General features: G+C 45.2%; 4 non-coding genes across 4 annotated transcripts; 3 read left to right on the forward strand and 1 right to left on the reverse strand.

Annotated features, from left to right (window-relative positions):
• The first annotated feature begins 6756 nt into the window (after positions 1 to 6756).
• Positions 6757 to 6829, forward strand: trnam-cau (transfer RNA methionine (anticodon CAU)). The gene has a single exon. It is a non-coding gene; the product is annotated as a tRNA-Met (tRNA).
• Positions 6830 to 16408: 9579 nt separating this feature from the next.
• On the forward strand, positions 16409 to 16482 carry trnan-guu (transfer RNA asparagine (anticodon GUU)). Its single transcript has one exon. It is a non-coding gene; the product is annotated as a tRNA-Asn (tRNA).
• A 440-nt stretch (positions 16483 to 16922) lies between these two features.
• Positions 16923 to 16995, forward strand: trnav-uac (transfer RNA valine (anticodon UAC)). Its single transcript has one exon. It is a non-coding gene; the product is annotated as a tRNA-Val (tRNA).
• A 2410-nt stretch (positions 16996 to 19405) lies between these two features.
• Positions 19406 to 19488, reverse strand: trnal-cag (transfer RNA leucine (anticodon CAG)). Its single transcript has one exon. It is a non-coding gene; the product is annotated as a tRNA-Leu (tRNA).
• Between the last annotated feature and the right edge of the window lie 2661 nt (positions 19489 to 22149).

A 22149-nucleotide genomic window follows, 5' to 3' on the forward strand; every position in this document is an offset into this window, starting at 1 on the left:
CTAAAGTGTGGTGCCCAGAATTGGACACAATACTCCAGTTGTGGTCGAACCAGTGTTTTATAAAGGTTCCACATAACTTACTTTCTTTTGTACTCCATGTCTGTATTTATAAAGCCCTTGACACCACATGGCTTTTTAACCGATTTCTCAAACTATCCTGCCACCTTCAAAGATTTGTGCACATATACCCCCAGGTCTCTCTTTTCCTGCATCCCCTTTAGAATTGTACCATTTAGTTTATATTGCTTCTCCTCTTTCTTCCAGCCAAAATGTATCACTTCGCAAATCTCTGCGTTAATTTCATCTGCCATGTGTCCGCCCATTCCACCAGCCTGTCTTTGTCCTCTTGAAATCTACACTATCCTCCTCACTGTTCACTACACTTCCAATTTTTGAGCCATCTGCAAATTTTGAAATTGTGCCCTGTGCACCCAATTCCAAATCATTAATATATATCAAGAAAAGCATTGTTCCTGATACCAACCCCTGGGGAACACTTCCTACAGTCTGAAGAACAACCGTTCACTCCCACTCTCTGTTTACTGTCACTGAGCCAATTTCATATCCATGCTCCCACTGCCCCTTTAATTCCTTGGGCTTCAATTCTGCTGACAAGCCTATTATGTGGAACATTATCAAACAACGTTTGAAAGTCCATATACACATCAACTGCATTGCCCTCATCAACCCTCTGTTACCTGATCAAAAAACTCAGTCAAGTTAGTTAGACACGATTTGCCTTTAACAAATTCGTGCTGGCTTTCCTTTACTAATCCACACTTTTCCAAGTGACAATTAATGTTGTCTCGGATTATCGTTTCTAAAAGCTTCCCCACCACCGAGGTTAAACTGACTGGCCAGTAGTTGCCGGGTTTATCCTTAAACCCTTTTTTGAATAAGGATGTAACATTTGCAATTCTCCGGTCCTCGGGCACCACCCCCATATCTACGGATGATTGGAAGATTATGGCCAGAATCTCTGCAATTTCCACCCTTACTTCCCTCAGCAATCATGGATGCATCCCAGCTGGACCGGGTGAATTATTTATTTAAGTACAGCCAGCCTTTTTTGTAATTCCTCTATCAATTTTTAGCCTATCCAGTATCTCAACTACCTCCCTTTTTCTGTAACTTGGCAGCATCTTCTTCCTTGGTAACGATACAGGTAAAGTACTCATTTCGTACCTCAGCTCGGATGCAGGGACTGAGCATAACAATTAGAGCCAGGACGTGCAGGAGTCAAATTAAGAAATCCTTCTACGTACAAAGGGTGGGAGAAGTTTGGAATACTCCTCTGCAAACGGCAGTTCATTCCAGCTCAATCCAGAATTCTAAATCTGAGATTGATGGATTTCTGTGAACCAAGGGTATAAAGGGATATGGGGCTAAGGCGGGTATATGGAGTCAGATTACAGGTCCACCCTGATCTGATCGAATGGTAGAAAAGGCTCGAGGGGCAAAATGCCACGGCCACTCGCTGTCTCCTGATATGTGCCAGCTTCTCCTGCAAGAAAGCGGGTGATGTTCCGATCATGGTTGAATAGCTGCCAGTGTGTGTGGCCTGTGAGTTGTGGGTGTGCTGCTTGCAACGGTGATAATGTGTAATGGTGAGAGGGTTGAGTACTGAAGGAAAGAGTTTGTTGCTATGTGGGTGATGGGGGGTGTAGTGCATGGAGCAATGGGTGCGGCTGGTGGTGTAGTTGGTTGGAGGCGCTACTTGACAGTTGACCTCACTCACCTTGACCACTCATGTCAAAGCATTGAATTTCTTCCTGTACTGCATCCATGTTCATGATGCTGTGCACCTGGCATTGACCTCATCCCCGACTGCCTCCCACTACCTTTTGGGTGTATGTCTGGAGGACCTCTTGCCCACCGTGGATATCGGATGCCCCTCCTTCAGTCCACCTCTTACACCAAGGCCTCTGGTGCATCAGCAGAGAACCTTGGTGCACGGAGTCTCAGGCCGGCACATTGGTGAGGTCTGGCCTGCAGATTGGAGGATGTGGGATTTACTGGTGTGCAACCTTTATTTAATATTTTTAATTAACTCATCAGTATTTAAAAATAGGAATGGGACCTGCATCTGTGCTTTACACGTGCGATGTCTGATCTCCGTTCAGACTCCGTGCAGACAGCAGTCTGTTATATTCAGCAAATAACAGGTACTCGCTACCTTGAAGAGATTTCTAACAGACAGCCTGCCTTTAAGAAATAGGAGCTACCCCCTGCTGGTGGAAAGTGCGAATTGCATGGAATCCTCGTTCAACGCTGATTTCCAACGCAGATTGCAGGTGAGTCCTCAGGGCTGACGAAAATCTTGTCCTGCCTGCGCAGGGCCCATTGGGCGCGGGGTAATAGCGGATCGTGCTGCACCCGCCCAAAAACAGGTCCTATCCAATTATCCCCCTCAATGTCCAGGTAACATTCTAGTAAATCTGCGTTGCACTCCCAAGGCCAATGTGACCTTCCTAAAGTGTGGTATCCAGAACTGAACACAGTACTCCAGGTGTGGTCTAATCAGGGCTTTGTATATTTGTAGTATAACTTCTACCCCATTGTATTCTGGTCCTCTATATATAAAGGCCAGCATCCCATTATCCTTTATTGATTATTTTCTGTACCTGTCCATAATATTTTAATGATCCATACACATGGACCTCTAAGTCTCTTGTGATTTTGTGATTTCCGTTCCCACTGCTGTTTCCCTGCACCAGTTACAAAGTACAGTCCTGGTCCCACTGCTGCTGAGACCCTGTGCTTCTGCCATCTCAAGCCTTCATTTCTCCAACACTCTCGTCACCTCACATATTTAAATTAGCCGAGCTAGGAAATACCACCTGGAATCACAGAGCCTTACCCTAATATCGCTCGGTGTGACCTGTCCATTTAAAGGGGCATCACACTGTCATCTCACGGTGTGACCCGTCCGGTTAAAGGGGCCTCATCCTGAGATCTAACGTTGTGACACATCCAGCTAAAGGGACTTCACCTCATGATCTCACGGTGTGACACATCCAGTTCAAGCGGTCTCACCCTGAGATCTCACGGTGTGACCCATTCAGTTAAAGGGACCTCACCCTGAGATCTGACGTTGTGACTCGTCCAATTAAAGCAGTCTCACCCTGAGATCTCACCGTGTGACCCGTCCGGTTCAAGAGGCTTCACCCTGTGATCTCACGGTGTGACACCTCCAGTTTAAGGGGCCGCACACTATGATCTCACGGTGTGACCCGTCCAGTTAAAGAGGCTTCACCCTCTGATCTCACGGTTTGACCCGTCCAGTTAAATGAGCCTCACTCTCTGATCTCACGGTTTGACATGTCCAGTTAAAGGGGCCTCACCCTCTGATCTCACGGTTTGACCCGTCCAGTTAAAGGGACGAGAGAGAGACAGAGGAAATTGTCCCAGATCCAGAAAAGCATGCAGGATCTGCTCCAGCTGCAGTCGATGGGGATCGATGTCGGGAAAGGACTCAGGGAGTTGAAGGGCCAGCAAGTCTCGATCTTCACCTCCGAGGCCTCGAAGATCACCTTTCGGTCCAGAGTCCACTCCGTGCAGCAGGGCGAGAAGTGTTCGCGTTTCTTCGTCCAGAAGCTGCACAGAGAGACCTCTGGTGATCAGCAGCCTGAAGGAGGAAGACGGCTCGGTGACGCCTTGACAGACCGACATACTGAGTATCAGAAAATCTTTATATGCCGGTCTGTATGACGCAAAGCCCAGAGACACCACGGCCTCCCAATCCTTCCTGTCCTCTATTACGGAGGTCTTAGAGGACAGCGAACAGGAGCGCCTGGATCGCCCATTGACCTTGGAGAAGCTGACAAAGGCCGTCCGGTCTTTGGAGAAGAGTAGAACTCCGGGGAGCGATGGCTTACCGGTTGAGTTGTACTCGGCTCTGTGTGATTGGACTGGCCAAGAGCGACTGGATGTGTCCGGGGGTATGCTTCTGGCAGGCAGCATTTCAGAGTCCATGAGGAAAGGCATCATCACTGTCATCTACAAGCAGAAGAGGGAGAGGGGGAAATCAGAAATTGGCGACCCATTTCCTTGCTAAATGTCAACTACAAGATTCTGTCGAAGGCCATTGCCAACAGGCTCGAGTCCGCTCTAGAGCAGGTGATCCACCCGGATCAGACCTGTACTGTACTCGGCAGGAAGGACTCTGATAGCCTTGTACTGCCCAGGGATACGATCATCTATATGTAGGAAAGAGGGGTGAACACCTGCCTCATCAGCCTGGACCAGGAGATGGCCTTTGACAGAATATCCCACACATACATGATGGACGTGCTGTCCAAAATGGGCTTTGGGGAGGAAATGTCCAATTGGACCTGACTGCTCCACGCGGACATCCATAGCGCAGTCCCAATCAATGGGCGGGTGTCGGAGAGTTTTCTGATCAGATTTGGAGTCAGGCAGGGCTGTCCTCTCTCCATGGTCTTGTTCATATGTGGTATCGAGCCGTTTGCCCCGTCCGTCAGGAAGGACACAAGTATCAGTGGGATGACGATCCCAGGCAGCGGAGGCTCTCAGGTGACGGCCGCCCTGTACATGGATGACGTCACTGCCTTTTGCTCCGATCAGCAGTCGGTCCACAGATTGATGGGCATCTGCGATCGTTTCGAACTGGCCTCGGTGTCCCGAGTGAACTACAGTAAGGGTGAGGCCATGTTCTCTGGCAGGTGGGAGACCCGATCCTTTGTCCCCTTCACCGTCAGGTCCGACTAACTGATGGTACTTGCGAGCTGGTTCAGGGGGCCCCAGGCCTCCACCAAGAAATGGGAGGAGCGGTTCGCCAAGGCGAAACAGAAGCTTGGTATGTTGGGGGGACGCTGTCTCTCTCAATAACGGGCAGGAATCTGTTGATAAGGTGTGAGGTACTCGCGGTGTTGCTCAACATGGCCCAGTCTGGCCCATTCCCCCCAACTCCGTCACCACAGTCACCCGAGCTATCTTCCACTTTTTCTGGAGGTCCAAGGTAGAACGCACCCACAGGGACACCATGTACAAACCTCCAGACAAAGGGGGCAGAAGCGTCACCAATGCTGCCCTGATCCTGATGGCCAGCTTTGTGTGTGGCTGCCTCAGGATGTGTTTAGAGCCTCGGTGTACAAACACCAAGTGTCTCTACGTGCTGAGTTTCTACCTGTCCAAAACATTGAGAAAATTGGGTCTGGCCATGCTGGCCGAGGAGACGGAGGACGTCCCGTCCAGCTCGACCACCCCACCCTACCTGCCCCAGGTTGAGAAGATCCTGAGGAGAAACCACTTCGACCACAAGGCCATCAGACAGTGGTCGACGAGGAACGTTCTGGGGGTCCTGCAGGAAAAGGAGAGGATGAATCCGATCGGGCAGATCCCCGACCAGACGGTCGATGCCATTTGGCAGAACATCTCGTCGCCGGAACTGACCAACAGGCACCAGGATGTGGTCTGAAGGGTGGTGAGATCCGCACTCCCAGTGTGGGCATTCCAACATGGACAAATTCTCAGCACCACCTCGAGCTGCCTTCAAGGCTGCAACGGGGATGAGACCATCGCCTGTCTCCTGATGGACTGGTCCTTCACGCAGAATATGTGGAGAGAAATGCGTTGGTCTCTGTCCCCATTCATCCCCAACAACTCGGTCACACAGGACGCTGTGCTCTATGGGCTGTTCCCCGGGACGGACACCGAGACAGATATCAACAGCTGCTGGAAGGCCATCAACTCGGTGAAGGAGGCCCTTTGGTCCTCCCGAAACCTTCTGGTCTCCCAGCTGAAGGAACGGTCCACGAGCGAGTGTTGCCGACTGACACACTCCAAGGTCCAGGGGAATGTGCTGCGGGATGCACTGAGGCACGGTGCGGCCTATACAAGGGCTCTATGGGGAAAGAGCACCGTGTAAAGCCATCCCACCTTTTATTATACAGAATGTATTTAAAGACATGTACTGTGTATTGTATTGAAATAATGGGATCATAGTGTGTGCGATCTGTTTCGTATTGTTTTGAATTGAAATTGTGACTTTTACCCTGAACTTTATGTATCCTTAAATTTTATGAAATAAAGTATATTTTGAAAATAAAAAAGCATTGCTGCTCAAAGGCACTCCTTTGATCAGCGAGAGACCTGTCCAAAAGACTGACAGAAGTCTTTTTTGCCTGAAAGTGAGTCCGGTTTGACGTGTTGTTGCTCAAACGCGCTCCCTGCTGGTGAGCAGAGGCAAATGCTCGAGCAAAACAGCTTTAAGGTTTGAGAAAGGAAAAGCGCCAACATTTTCAGCAGTGAGCAGTCTGTAAAGTTAAGAAAGCGGCCTTGAGCTCAATACCGTTTACTCAGAAAGCACGTTCGTTATTTTGAGCCAGAATTAAACTAACAATTTAAGAGTGATTTTGCTTTCAAGTTTTAATCTCTACAAGTTTTCCACGCTCCCAGCTGAGCTCTCGAAGGGAAGCAGCAAAGGTCCCTCTCTTTGGTGATTGTTCGCCGTGCGCCTTTTGACACTCCCCGACTCGTGGAGTCGCGTGGGCATGACCGAGACTGACTCGGTACCTGCTCATACCGCGGCGCTGTGAGCGTGTGAGCTCCGACTTACTCGACACACCTTTGGCCAGTCGAGCAATGGGGAACGTGTCTGACCAAAATTCAGAAGATTGTTGGTTCGATTTCCACCTGGATGGAGAGTTTTTGCAAACTGCCGATTAGTTTATGATTTTACACCTTGCAAACTGTCCTACTTGATAGAGCTGCCTGGAGTTTCATGCATCAAGTGCCTTCTTAGCGCAGTCGGCAGCGCGTCAGTCTCATAATCTGAAGGTCCTGAGTTCAATCCTCAGAGAAGGCATCATTAAGCTTTTTTTTCCACCTTTGCTGAAGACCAAAATGAAGAATTTTTGCTTCCTGCAGCATATAAAAAGATTTGCTGCCCCTTGACCTCTCTGTACCGTAGCACGCAGTGAAGCTTAAGAAGTACATGGACCATGGGCTCGCTGAAAACTGACGCCACTTTTGTTTCTGGACAATTGACCCAAATCAAAAGGTGAGTGGAGAATGCAAGAATCGATTCTGCTATCTCTCACATGCTCAGCGAGCACTCGACTTGAATCGTAGAAAGATTACAGAATGGAAGGAGGCCATTCGGCCCATCGAGACCACACCAGCTCTATGCAAGAGCAATCCAGCTAGTCCCACTCCACCGCCCCATCGTTTTTCCTGATGTCATCTTTGGTGCTTTTGCCAATCACCTTAAATCTATGTCCTCTGTTCCTTCACCCTTCTGCAAATGGGAACGATTTCTCTCTATACACTAAACCCTTCATGGTTTTGAAAATCTCTATCAAATCTCCAGCTTCTCCAGTCAATCCACGTAACTAAAGTCCCTCATTCCTGGAATCATTCTAGTAAATCTCTTCTGCACCCTCTTTAATGCCTTCATATCTTTCCTAAAGTACGGCGCCCAGAAGTGGACATAATACTCCAGTTGTGGCTGAACCAGTGTTTTCAAAAGGTTCTTCATGACTTCCATACTTTAGTACTCTATGCCTCTATTTATAAAGCCCAGGATCCCGTATGCTTTTTTTAACCGCTTTCTCAACCTGCCCTGCCACTTTCAATGATATATGCACAAATACCCCCAGATCTCTCTGTTCCTGTATCACTGTTAGAGTTGTGCCCGCTGGTTTATATTGCCTCTCCTCGTTCTTCCTACAGAAATGCATCAATTCGCATTTTTCTTCGTTAAATTTAATTTGCCATGTGTCTGCCCATGCAACCAGTCTGTATATATTCTCCTGAAGTCTATCACTATCCTCCTCACTGTTCATTACCCTTCCAAGTTTGGTGTCATCTGCAAATTTGGAAATTGTGCCATGTACACCCAAGTTCAAGTCATTAATATATGTCAAGGAAAGCAGTGGTCACAGCACCGGGCCCTGGGGAACACCACTATCCACCTCCCTCCAGTCCGAAAAACAACCGTTCACCACCACTCTGTTTCCTGTCCCTTCGCCGATTCTGTATCCATGTTGCTACTGCCCCCTTTATTCAATGCCCTTCACAGTAGTTGATTCGCACTCGCCTCCAAGCGGTTCCACGATCAGCAGAGAAATCTTGCCTTGGGTTGGCCCCCTCCCTGACGACAATCAATACTTTGCTCCAATCGGCGGTATCGAGCATCAGCAAGTGAGCAACAGCAGAACGGGAAGCCACAGTGAGCGGGAATGATGCTGAGAAGAGCCCGAGACTGCGGAAGGTAGACGAGATCTCAGGAAAGTAACAGCGGCCCCGAGCTTGAGGGAGCAGCGAGAGCCCTGCCTGACTGATCGAAGACATTTTCGCCTGAAAGCAGTTTGCCATGTTGTTGCTCAAAGGCACTCCCTGCTGGTGAGCAGAGGCAAATGCTCGAACAAAACAGACGTGTTCTGACAGACACAGAAAGCTTTAAGGTTTGACAAAGGAAAAGTGGTCTCCTGTGCCTCAGCGCCAACATGTTAAGCTGTAGGCTGCCTGTAAAGTTAAGAGAATGGCCTTGAGCTACTTACTCCAAAAGCACGTTTATTACTTCGAACCAGCATACTTTGATCTGTTATTTGTACTTATAGTCCTCCGCTCTACAAGCTGAGCGATCGAATGGAAGCAGCTTATGTCTCTCTCTTTGGTGATTGTTCACCGTGCACCTTTTGACACTTCCGGACTCGTGGAATCGCGTGGTTATGACCGAGACTGACTCGGTAACTGCTCATTCTCCAGCGCTGTGGAAGTGTGAGTTACTGCATGCTTTTTGAAAACTGGGCCAGTGGAGCAATGGATAACGTGTGGAGGCTCGATTCCGGTTTGATTCGAAAGTTTCTGCGAATTTTTTTTTATTACAAAACATACATTACTGCATAAAATTTAAGAATACACAGAGTTAAAACTAAATTTCACAATTTCGAAGCAATACAGTACAATACAGACCGTATCTCACGGTATGAACCGTCCAGTTAAAGGGGCCTCACCTTGTGATATCACGGTGCGATCCATCCAGTTAAAGGGGCCTCAAAGATTATCATTCGCTCCAGAGTCCGCTCCGTGGAGCAGGACGAGAAGTGCTCGCGCTTCTTCTTCCAGAAGCTGCTCAGGGAGACTTCTGTGATCAGCAGCCTGAAGAAGGAAGAGGGCTCGGTGACGTCTTCACAGACCAACATACTGAGTCCACCCCACCTTGTAATTTGCTAATTTACCTCATGCTCATGCTTTAATATTGCATTTGTTTGATAAAGATTAGAAATGTATTTGATAAACTTGAGTAATGAAGGACGAGAGACAGAAAGCGACAGAGAAACAACAACAGAGCAATAAACAGGTGGAGGGAGAAACAGACATAGAGAGATTGGAAGACAAAGGTAGACACTTAGATAGCTGGATGGATAGATAGAGATAGATAGATGGATAGATAGACAGATGGATAGACAGATGGATGGATAGATAGATGGATAGAGAGATATATACATAGAAAGAGAGCTCGATGGACAGATGAATAGAGAGATATATAGATGGAGAGATAGATCGATAGTGAGATAGATGAATAGATAGATAGAAAGATGGAGAGATAGATGGATAGAAAAATAGATAGATGGATAGATAGATAGATAGATGGATAGATAGACAGATAGATAGATGGATAGATAGATACATACATACATTTAAAGCAGTGGAGAGTCAACGATACATCCGAATCGGTCGAAGGAGATTTATATTGATTTTTAATAAGGTGAAAATAACAATGGATATATTTGAAAGAGATAAAGAAACATAAAAAATAGTAGAAAGATCGCAGGCAGATTTATACATAGAGACAGAGTTAGAGATTGGCAGAAGTAGCGATGGAGAAGTGGAGTAGGTTGGAACATTGGGAGGGGGCGGGGAGTGGGTGCAGGAATAGTCCGTCTTTTTGTGATAGTTTAATTGAAATGTATTGAGTCAATTGAAGATCGATTACCAATGGGCAGCTACAAATTGCCCGATACAAACTCAAATACCCCTCGCCCCAATGAAGCTATGCTGGTGAAGAAACAACTCTATTTGAAATCAGCACAGGTTACTTGAAAGGCATCTCGTGATGAGCTTCAGACTGAATGTACTGGGGATGTTGTACTGAATTAGGCCGACCATGGAAGGCCCTGCCGTGATATTACATACCACGTGTTTCTCTGCTCCAATATTGAGAAAAGACTCGAAATTAATTGAATATAACTGCAGTTCCTCAACGGGACTTTCTCCTGCAGCTTAATATCCTCTTAACAGATCCGCCGCCTGTCAAGGTCAACCTGCTTCTCCTTTTCGGACTTTGAAATTTCAGTTAATGGTTAGTTTTGGGCTACTGTATTAGTTTGAGGTACTGTATTTGTTTGAGGAACACTATTAGTTTGAGGTGCTGTATTAGTTTGAGGAACACTATTAGTTTGAGGTGCTGGATTAGTTTGAGGAACATTATTAGTTTGAGGTGCTGTATTTGTTTGAGGTACAGTATTAGTTTGAAGTGCTGTATTTGTTTGAGGAACACTATTCGTTTGAGGTGCTGGATGAGTTTGAGGTACACTATTAGTTTGAGGTGCTGGATTAGTTTGAGGAACATTATTAGTTTGACGTGCTGTATTTGTTTGAGGTACACTATTAGTTTGAGGTGGGGTATTTGTTTGAGATACTTTATCAATTCGAGGTACAGTATTAGTTTGAGGTACTGTATTAGTTTGAGGTGCTGCATTTGTTTGAGATACTTTATTAATACGAGGTACAGTATTATTGTGAGGTACTGTATTAGTTTGAGGTGCTGTATTTGTTTGAGGTACTGTATTAATTCGAGATAGGATATTTGTTTGAGGTACTGTATTAGTTTGAGGTCCTGTATTTGTTTGAGGTACTGTATTAGTTTGAGGTGCTGCATTTGTTTGAGATACTTTATTAATACGAGGTACAGTATTATTGTGAGGTACTGTATTAGTTTGAGGTCCTGTATTTGTTTGAGGTACTGTATTAATTCGAGGTACAGTATTAGTTTGAGGTGCTGCGTTAGTTTGAAGTGCTGTTAGTTTAAGATGCTGTACTAATTTGAGGTAACATATTAGTTTGGGGTACTGTATTAGCTTGAGGTGCTGTATCAGTTTGAGGTGCTCTATTAGTTTGAGGTGCTGTATTAGTTTGAGGTCCTCTATTCGTATGAGGTTCTCTATTATTATGAGGTGCTCTATTAGTTTGAGGTACTATATTAGTTTGAGGTGTTGTAGTAGTTTGTGGTATTAGATTAGTTTCAGAATCTGTATCAATTTGAGGTGCTGTATTAGATTAAGGTGCTGTATTCGTTTGAGGTGCTGTATTAGTTAGAGGTACTTTATTAGTTTGAGATACTGTATTAGATTGAGATGCTGTATTAATTTGAGGTATTATATTGGTTTCAGGTTGTGTATCGGTTTGAGGTACTGTATTAGTTTAAGGTGTTGTATTTGTTTGATGTACTGTATTAGTTTGAGGGACTTCATTCATTTGAGATGATGTATTAACTTGAGGTATAATATTCGTTTCAGATTCTCTATCCGTTTGAGGTACTGTATTGGTTTGAGGTACTGTTTTAGTTTGAGAAGCTCTATCAGTTTGAGGTGTTATATTAGTTTGGGGTATCTGTATTGTCAGGAAAGAGTTAGTCTTTATATTGAAGTAATATTAACCTTTAGCTTTTGCCTCTTAAGTAAGGAAGTATAAATCTCTGTTGGGAGAATGAAACTACAATCATAAGACAGATTTGCTTCATTTTATATGCAAGCATATGTTTAATATGGAGACGAGTAGATTCTGAAGTCCAAAAACTCTTGGATCGTAGCTAATATCATAATACTCGTAAGTTTAATTATCCTTTTGATATAAACAATTCTCTGACAATTATAACAAGGCCTTTAAATCATTCAGAGCTGGTGTTTATATGTGTCAGACAGCATTGTGTGCTATTCGTCTTACCAGCTTCACAGGGAAGCAGGAGATTTGTGACATCTGTACGATTGCTACGTATCATTCCAAGCTGATGCAGCGGGAAAGGGCTGTACTGGTGAGAGATAAACACCATTCTGCTTTCTGGTCAATGGGCAAGGCCATATGTTCTAACCAACAAGTTCAAAAGTTAAGTTATAATTAATGCCGAAAGCAGAACACCTGGCTGTGCGGAAGGAGCCTGTTTGCACCACAAGGCGACATCTAGTGGAGGAGTGTAGTTCGGTGATGAGGGAAGTGATACTCTGATAACATGGAAAATGCTGGAAAACCTCAGCAGGTCAGGCAGCATCTGTGGAGAGAGAAACAGAGTTAATGTTTCAGCTCAATGACCTTTCATCAGAACCAAGTTGGGCAGTTGTGTTAGGTAATAGTATGAAACATAGGAATTGTTTCACTCATGTGGGGTGATTTGGATACTTTTCTGTCTTTGGACGTTCAAGATCAAAAGGAAAATAAGGGCTCGTCCGGGATCTCTCACATATTTGGACAAACAACCCCGAAGCGAGAATCATAACACTAGACCAACGTGGCCATTGGCAAAAGCCAATGCACTCAAAAGCCAGCCATCGTAAAACCCGTTTTGGTGGATATCCTTGATAAGCAATTATGACGACAGGTTGCATGGACTAGACTTGCATTCCCTTGAGTATCGAATAATAAGGGGTGATCTAATTGAGGTGTTTAAGATGATTAAAGGATTTGACAGGGCAGATAGAGACTATTTTCTCTGGTGGGGAAAGTCCAGAACAAGGGGGCGTAACCTTAAAATTAGAGCTCAGCTGTTCAGGAGTGAGGTCAGGAAGCACTTCTTCACACAAAGGGGAGTGGAAATCTGGAACACTCACCCCCAAAAAGCTGTTGAGGCCGGGGGTCAATTGAACATTGCAAAACTGAGATTGATTGATTTTGGGGCTAATTCGGGAGTTTAATGACTTTGACATTTTTCCCTGTGACTTGTATAGTTTCGATCGATGAAATATTCGTGAAAAGAGTCAGTGTAAAGAGACTCAGCAGTTCATGTTTCCCCGAGACACTTCCTTCAGACCTGAGACCGAAAAGTTTGTCCTTTCCGTAGTGTAGCGGTTATCATGTTCACCAGTTACATGCAGAAAGTCCCCGATTTGATCTCGGAGGGAAACATTTTGTTGGGACTTGCTCCCCATAAACCTTCAGGGTCGAGTTTGTTCATGCGTGAACGGGGCGACAAACCTTTTTAAATTTAACAGCGGCTGCACCGGATTCCTTGTATAATAAGCACTAAACATTTTTAAGCAGACTCCTAAAATACAGTATGTAAAATGGGAAGGGATAAAAGTTCATGACATGCAAAGCTCAAAGATTTATTGACGTTTTAATTGTCACTTGGCAAACAAGTTAACATTTCCTTCAGTGTGCAACAGAACGTATTAATGGCGATTAAAGAAAATATTAAATGTCTCACAGACTTGAATTATATTTGTGCAATGAACTATTCCCAACCACAAGGGAACACTGCATCAAATGTTTATATATTTAAGGATATAATAAGTTTTTATACATATATAATCTATGCCATCAGTAGACCCCGTGGAGAAACGGCAGCGCGTCTGACTCCAGTTTCTGAAGGCTGCGTATTTAAATCATGTCGAAATCACTATTTATCTTACCATTCATATCAGCCTGGATAATTTCGGAATCACTGCTTTTTAATAATAAACGGAACTTTGGTCACTCGTTCATTGTTCATTGCTCCCTGTCATTGATAATTGAAATGAAATGTTAATCTGGCAAAACCGGAGAACAAAATATTAAACAAGCGAAACAAATACTGAGCAAAATTATTTGCAATGTTTTGGGGAAGTGCAGCTGAAAAGCAGAAGATCTGAATGGAATTATCAATGATTGAGCGGAATACATTGCTCGACTTGTTACTCGATTGCCTTCGACACCATGGAATTCAGGAGAACCTGTTTCATGGTTTGCACTGAACCCTTGGAGCGGAGCCAACAGCCGGCTCGCTGCAACAACAGACAAGGAAGTAACAGTTTCCTCAGGCTTGGCGAGCTCAGTCGGGAGAGGCATTCCCCTCGGGATCGTGGGTGCGAGTTGCATCTTTTACGCTGCACTCATGAGCGGACCCCAGCGCTCCATTTTCGCTGAAATTGAGAATTTCTCGGCCACCTTTTTCTTGATATCACAATTGCTGGCGTGCGAGGGAAAACGGCCCTCCGCTTCACTGTGAGTGCAAGAGACAAGTCTGGAGGGGCCGCGTGGCGTCCAATGAATGTCAAAACTTTGAAAGAAGAGTTAGCGATTCAGGTACACAAACCTCGCTGGTGGGCAAGAGATTTTTTTTTTGCCAGAGGTTCCAGCCTTGCCTTCATCTCTTGCCCTTTGCGAGGCACTTGTTCCGGTTTAAATTTACAAACTGGGTGAGTTGGTGATCGTGGGGACTGCAGGAGACTCAGCGGCCCCGGGTGAGACACAGAAAAATCCGCCCAAGCCCTGTCCCAATGTACGTATGTGGAAGTAAAGACGGGAGGGAACGGTGTGACGCTCCAGTCAAACCGCCTGTCGGGGAACGCCTTGATTTTAAAATTCTCATCCTTGCTTTCAAATCCCACCAGAACCTCGCTACCCCACCCTATCATGTGGCTACAAGAGCAGGTCAGAGGCTGGGTATTCTGCGGCGAGTGACTCACCTCCTGACTCCCCAAAGCCTTTCCACCATTTACAAGGCACAAGTCAGGAGTGTGATGGAATACTCTCCACTTGCCTGGATGAGTGCAGCTCCAACAACACTCAAGAAGCTCGACACCATCCAAGATAAAGCAGCCCGCTTGATTGGCACCCCATCCACCACCCTAAACAGTCACTCCCTTCACCACTGGCACAATGTGGTTGCAGTGTGCACCATCCACAGGATGCACTGCAGCTGCAGCAACTCGCCAAGGCTTCTTCGACAGCACCTCCCAAATCCGCGACCTCTACCACCTAGAAGGACAAGGGCAGCAGGCACATGGGAACAACACCACCTCCACGTTCCACTCCAAGTCACACACCATCCAGACTTGGAAATATATTGCCGTTCCTTCATCGTCGCTGGGTCAAAATCCTGGAACTCCCTTCCTAACAGCACTGTGGGAGAACCTTCACCACACGGACTGCAGCGTTTCAAGAAGGCGGCTCACCACCACCTTCTCAAGGGCAATTAGGGATGGGTAATAAATGCCGGCCTCGCCAGCGACGCCCACATCCCATGAACGAATAAAAAAAATCTCTGTGCTCCTCCAATTCTTGCCTCTTGCGCATCCCCGATTTTAATCGCTCCACCATTTGCGGCTGTGTCTTCAGCTGCCTCGGCCCTAAGCTCTGGAATTCCATCCTTAAACCTCTCCGCCTCTCTCTCCTTTAACACATACCTTAAAACCTAACTCTTCGACTAAGCTTTTGGTCACCTGTCCCAATATCTCCTTATGTGGCTTAGTGTCAAGTTTTGTTCAAAAACTCTTCCTGTGAAGCACTTTGTGAGGTTTTACTGCATTAAAGGTGCTATATAAATGCAGGTTGTGTCCTCTGGTTATCGACCCTCCTGCCAATGGAAATAGCTTCTCCCCATCCATTCTATCAAAATCCCCTCATAATTTTGAACACCTCTATTAAATCTCCCCTTAACCTTTTTTTTTGCTCGAAGGAGAACAATCCCAGCTTCTCCAGTCTCTCCACATAACCCATCCCTGGACACGATGGAAGGCGGAGGGCTGCAACCAGGTTTGCAAATTATTGCCAATCGGGAGCTGGACAAATCGAAAGGAACCGAAATGACAAAGAGCTTTGTGTATCTGTAGATACGCTTTGGGAAACGGAATTGGAGGCGAATAAAGGACTGAGCAGAGAGGCGGCCAAGACGCAGTTGAGTCGGCATGTCCCCCTGGAACAGTTACTCTGATGTTGTGGGTGAAATTAAGAGGTCGGAGCCATTTAAAGCGCTCCCAGTTACTGCAGATCAGGCATCAAAACCTGATATCAGCGTCAGGACGCTCAGAATACTTTTTCTTCATTCGTTCATGGGTTGTGGGCGTCACTGGCGAGGCCGGCATTTATTGCCCATCCCTGATTGCCCTTGAGAAGGTGGTGGTGAGCCGCCTTCTCGAATCGCTGGAGTCCGTGTGGTGAAGGTTCTCCCACAGTCCGACTCAATAACAGACAAAGCACCAGTGGGCGCGCCGGTTGCAGGAGAGCTGGTTCGCGGTGATATCGATGCTGTGAGCGAGACCAGACCGTTTCCATAAACAATGTCCCATCCTTTGTTTCTGGAAAAGTAAGACTGATAGTGGACAATTGCATTTCTGTGGCTGCAACATGTAACTTTGGCTAGGTGACACGCTGCTTTAGTGTATCTCGCAAGAAAAAGCACCGGGCGGTTTCTGTAGCGCAATCGGTTAGCGCGTTCGGCTGTTAACCGAAAGTTCAGTGGTTCGAGCCCACCCAGGGACGAAAATTGTGCTTTTTTTCTTCCCACTTTCGGATTCATTGCCTCATTCTGATCGCCCTGAAGCCGGTGCCAGCTTTTCATTCCTGATCTGCAGTCACTGGCCGCAGTTTAAATGGCTCCGATCTCTTCATCTCATTTCACGTTTTCGAATGTGTGATTTGGCTGCAAGAAAACACTCTGTGAACAATGTGATCTGAGCATGCCTGATTCGCCATAATTTACACTGCGGTCGGATATCAGGCACATGAAAAAAAACAGTGAAATGTTTGTGTGGGCGCGATGCTCTGGGATTCCCTGCCTGACCATCTCCACCGATCCTTCTCTGCAGCCTTCCGAAATACAGCGCAGTAAATGTATCCCTGTGAAATGAGCTCCTGGACAGTAATACGGAAATTAGTTTGGCTGAGGGGTTATATCCTTAACACGGAGTTTGCAGCATCAGGTTTCCGTAGTGTAGTGGTTATCACGTTCGCCTTACACGCGAAAAGTCCCCGGTTCGAAACCAGGCGGAAACATTTTAAAACCCTGTTCCCATTAAAAATTAGTAAATATTTAACGATTCACATTGCTGAATAATATGAACAAAGTCCATATCTCCCAGCCCTGTTAATACAGTCCGCTGGGAGCAGGCGATGAAAGCCAGCGTGATCGTGGGGGTGAAGGCTGCTTCCAATACTGTCTCATTCCCGGTGGGATCTGGCGGAGATTTGATAAGCCCCATCGATTCAACCAAGGTGGGAGAAATGAAACGGTGTTTGAGAAACATTCATATAAATGATAACATCCAGGATCCTGTCTTCAGAGCGCGTGGTGCAAAGGTCTGACTCCAGATCAAAAGGCTGCGTGTTCACATCACATCGGGGTCAGTGTTTCTTTCACCGCTCACATGAGACTGGATAATTCCCGAATGAAGGTTTTAATTGCTTTTTCACAAAAAAACCCAGAAGTTTGGTCTGAACCCTGACTCAGTACCGACCCAATGGCAGGGAGGGGAGCGCCTGATACCCTCATTTATTTCATGCAACAAACTGACACGAACACTGGTATTGATTCAAAATTGACCTGCAGATGGACACACATATAAAAAAGACAGCCACAGAAACAGACAGCAATGACTTGCATATATTACATATATATACATATTTATATATATGTATATAGCGCCTTTAACGTGGTCAGACGATTTAAGCTCGGTGAACTTGCTTCAGCTTTCTGAAATGTACTTGTCCATCCTTCAGAGGTCACGGGAAATATATTTTTTTCCCTTTCGAAAAAAGACGCGAAAAGCAGAGACATGTTTTGTTTTCAAAACGGCTGGAGAAATGGCGGACGATCATAAATTAGGAGTCGCCTGTGAAACATTTAAAGGCGACTACCTAAAAATCACTTAGTGCAAATTTAAAATCACGGTTCCTATTTATTTAGGTCTGAAAGAAATAACAATAAACATGTCAGTCAGCGCCCGCGGTGAGACGGTGATGAACTTGTTTGCTGCGAAGTTCACCGCTGGGCTAAAGTTGACGCCGTTCAAAAGACGCGAACCGACTCAATGTAAAGGATGAGCTCATAACCAACAGGTCCCGTCAACGTCAAACACCTCCTTTCTTGTTCAATGGAGGGAGCAGAGGCGTGTACATCATCAGACACCAGCAACTTTAAGAAATGGAACAGATAAAGGCACAGATGCAAGTTCCAAATCTTTTCAATGCAAAGTTATTTCACTTTACTTAAAGAGCCGTGAGGCTGAAAACGGGTCCCAGATGATTTGCGTTCACTCGTGACTTGTTTTCCAGTGTTGGTCCGTCAGGTTTGCAATTCAATTTGTGTTGGATATTGAAGATATTTCAGGATGATTGCACAACATACCATGTGTAAAGAAACATCTTGATAACTTCATTGACGCTGCAGAGGCCCCAGCACCCCTTTCAATATTGTTTTTTTAACTCACAGTTTTCAAAAGGGAATTGGATAAACGCTTGAATGGAAACATTTTCAGGGCTATGGGGAAACAGCAGGCGAGTGGGACTAACTGGACAGCTCTTTCAGAGAGCTGGCACAGGCACGATGGGACGAATGCCATTCGAATGGCGCTGTCCTATTCCATGATTCTATTAATAGGTCAATTTCCGCCTTTCACTGAGCCTCTCTAAATGGTGCACAGTAATCGTGTCCCTGTGAAATGAATCTGAACAGTAATACGGAAATTAGCGTGGGTGAGCGGTTTAAAACTCTGGTTAGGCACCTAACAGGAAATTTCCCCTCTCAGTTTGATGAGATTATCAATTATCTCCCCCCCTTTCGATCTTAAATGTCTTTATATTTTTTTGATCTCTTCTTCCACTGTCATGCACTCAATGCTGGTCTCCCTGGTAAATACTGAAGAAAAGTGATTATTTAATATTTCTGCCATTTCGCTGTCATTGCCTGTGAGTTTGTCGTGTGTATCCCTTAGTGACCCTATTCCTATCCTAAACTTTCTTTGGCTGTTGATGTGTCCAGAATACTTTGCTTTTTTTGATATTCCTTTTTGCCTTTCTAATAGTTCTTTAGACTTCTTTCCCAGTCTTTTCACATTCCCCCTCTCCTTTATTGTACAGTGTGGGCCTTTTTCTTCAGTTTCAATTTTGACCTTATTTCTTTATTCATCCCTGGTGTGTCATTTCTGGCTAGTTTGTTCTTACTTTTTAGTGGGATATATTTCTCCTGGACTCTATTGATCACCGTTTTAAATGTTTCCCACTGCTGTTCTATTTCTTTGTCCAGGTCATTAATATGTGAACCATTTCACCGTTCGAAACTTCTCAAGTCACATTTCCATCACAAAGCCAGTTGCTTTTGTGGGAGGAGCAAATCGACTTGGCAGGAAAATCAGCTGCAGCCCAATCCACAAATAAAATATTTCCACGTAACAGTAAAGATAACAAATGTCAGAAGTGGGATTCGAACCCACGCCTCCAGAAGAGACTGCGACCTGAACGCAGCGCCTTAGACCGCTCGGCCATCCTGACGACCGATTTCATGTTTCATTCTGCATCATTTCTGCACTGTTGGCCAGTGAAAGCATCATAAAAGTTTAAAATGTTACTCACCCAACGTGGAGCTCGAACCCACGATTAAAAACTTCGTGCTCTGTCCGACTGAGCTGGCCGGGCCTGAGTATTGTTCACCGCCTGATCTGTCATGACAGCAAGCAGGAGAAAGACTCAATTTCGAATTATTGCAATCAATGAGGGATCGGATGAACTGTCACTTCGAAAGGCACGGACTCATCAAGGACAGTCAGCATGGATTTGTCAAGGGGAGGTCGTGTCTGACGAGCCTGATTGAATTTTTCGAGGAGGTGACGAGCAGGATCAATGAGGGTCGTGCAATTGATGTAGTCTACGTGGATTTTAGCAAGCCTTTTGAAAAGTTCCCACATGGCAGATTGGTCAAAAAAGTAAAGGCCCATGGGATACAAGGGAATGCGGCTTGTTGGATCCAAAATTGGCTCAGTGGCAGGAAGTTAATGGCCGACGGGTGTTTTTGCGGATGGAAGGCTGTTTCCAGTAGGGTGCCGCAGGGCTCGGTACTTGGTGCTTTGATTTTTGTGGTATCCATGAACGATTTGGACTGAAACGTCGGAGGCATGATAAAGACATTTGCGGGTGACACAAAAATAGGCCGTGTGGTTGATAGCGAGGAGAAAAGCTGTAGACTGTGGGGGTTCAGGCAATTTTCTGATAACAAAGCACTCAATCTATCTCTGAACGAATCTTGAACGAATACGTGTGTTTGACCCGGCACAGGCACGATGGGCCGAATGATCTCCTCTTGTGGACTAACATAATACGATGATACCAAGTGTTGTCAGACGGAAAAGCAACACATTCCAAATAAGAGCAGAGAGAGGAAACTAGTCTAACAGGATAACAGCACGGTGAGATATTGTATTTGAGAAGGATGAGGAGGGATAGTTTATCATGGTGGTAGTCACATAGGGTATCATTTGTGACTTTGATAAGGACCATTTCATGCTGCGACAGTCTCTGGTACTGTGTGTGAGTGTGGGATTCATTCTGTATCTGTCAGTCTCTGGTACTGTGTGTGAGTGTGGGATTCATTCTGTATCTGTCAGACTCTGGTACTGCGTGTGAGTGTGGGATTCATTCTGTATCTGTCAGTCTCTGGTACTGTGTGTGAGTGTGGGATTCATTCTGTATCTGTCAGTCTCTGGTACTGTGTGTGAGTGTGGGATTCATTCTGTATCTGTCAGTCTCTGGTACTGTGTGTGAGTGTGGGATTCATTCTGTATATGTCTGTCTCTGGTACTGTGTGTGAGTGTGGGATTCATTCTGTATCTGTCAGTCTCTGGTACTGCGTGTGAGTGTGGGATTCATTCTGTATCTGTCAGTCTCTGGTACTGTGTGTGAGTGTGGGATTTATTCTGTATCTGTCAGTCTCTGGTACTGTGTGTGAGTGTGGGATTCATTCTGTATCTGTCAGTCTCTGGTACTGTGTGTGAGTGTGGGATTCATTCTGTATCTGTCAGTCTCTGGTACTGTGTGTGAGTGTGAGATTCATTCTGTATCTGTCAGTCTCTGGTACTGTGTGTGAGTGTGGGATTCATTCTGTATCTGTCAGTCTCTGGTACTGTGTGTGAGTGTGGGATTCATTCTGTATCTGTCTGTCTCTGGTACTGTGTGTGAATGTGGTATTCATTCTGTATCTGTCAGTGTCTGGTACTGTGTGTGAGTGTGGGATTTATTCTGCATCTGTCAGTCTCTGGTACTGTGTGTGAATGTGGGATTCATTCTGTATCTGTCAGTCTCTGGTACTGTGTGTAAGTGTGGGATTCATTCTGTATCTGTCACTCTCTGATACTGTGTGTGAGTTTGGAATTGATTCTGTATCTTGTCAGCAGTGTGTGTGAGAGTTTGTGATTCATTCTTTATATAAAACTGTGTGTTAGTGTGGGAATCTTTCGGTATCTGTCAGTCTCTGGTACTCCATGTGAGTGTGGGATTCATTCTGTATATACAGTCTCCAGTACTGTATGTGGGAGTTGAATTCATCCTATATATGCAGTTACTCATACTGCATGTTAGTGTGGGATTCATACTGTACCTGTCAGTCTCTGGCACTGTGTGTGAGTCTGGGATTAACTGTGTGTCTGTCAGTCTCTTGTACTGTATGTGAGTTTGGGATTCCTTCTGCATCTGTGAGAGTTGGATTCATTCTGTGTCTGTGTGTCTCTGGTACTTTCTCTGAATGTGAGATTCATTCTGTATCTGTACGTAATTATTCTCTCAGATTACATTATGGCGTTCAATATTGTAGCTTTAATATCTCAATGTTTAAATCGTTTTACTCCTTGTTTAATTGGTAAATATGGACATACTTTAGGATTTGATGCTGGAGGTTTTAATCAGATTATTTGTGTGCTTTTTGGAGTACTATTAAATCTGTATCTCTGTGAGTACTATTGTGGATGATAATGTATCTCTCAAACTGATAAGGTGACATTTTTGAATTGGTATGTAATGTGTAGATCAATCTGCAGAAATGGAATTGATACCGTATCTTTCAGTCTGATATTGTATGGAATTTTTGGACTGGTATGTAATGTGTATCTCTGTCTGCACTAATAGAATTGGTACACTATCTTTAAATCTCATTCGAGGAGTGCA

Source organism: Heptranchias perlo, unplaced genomic scaffold, assembly GCF_035084215.1.
Source record: "Heptranchias perlo isolate sHepPer1 unplaced genomic scaffold, sHepPer1.hap1 HAP1_SCAFFOLD_63, whole genome shotgun sequence".
Taxonomy (NCBI): Eukaryota; Metazoa; Chordata; class Chondrichthyes; order Hexanchiformes; family Hexanchidae; genus Heptranchias; species Heptranchias perlo.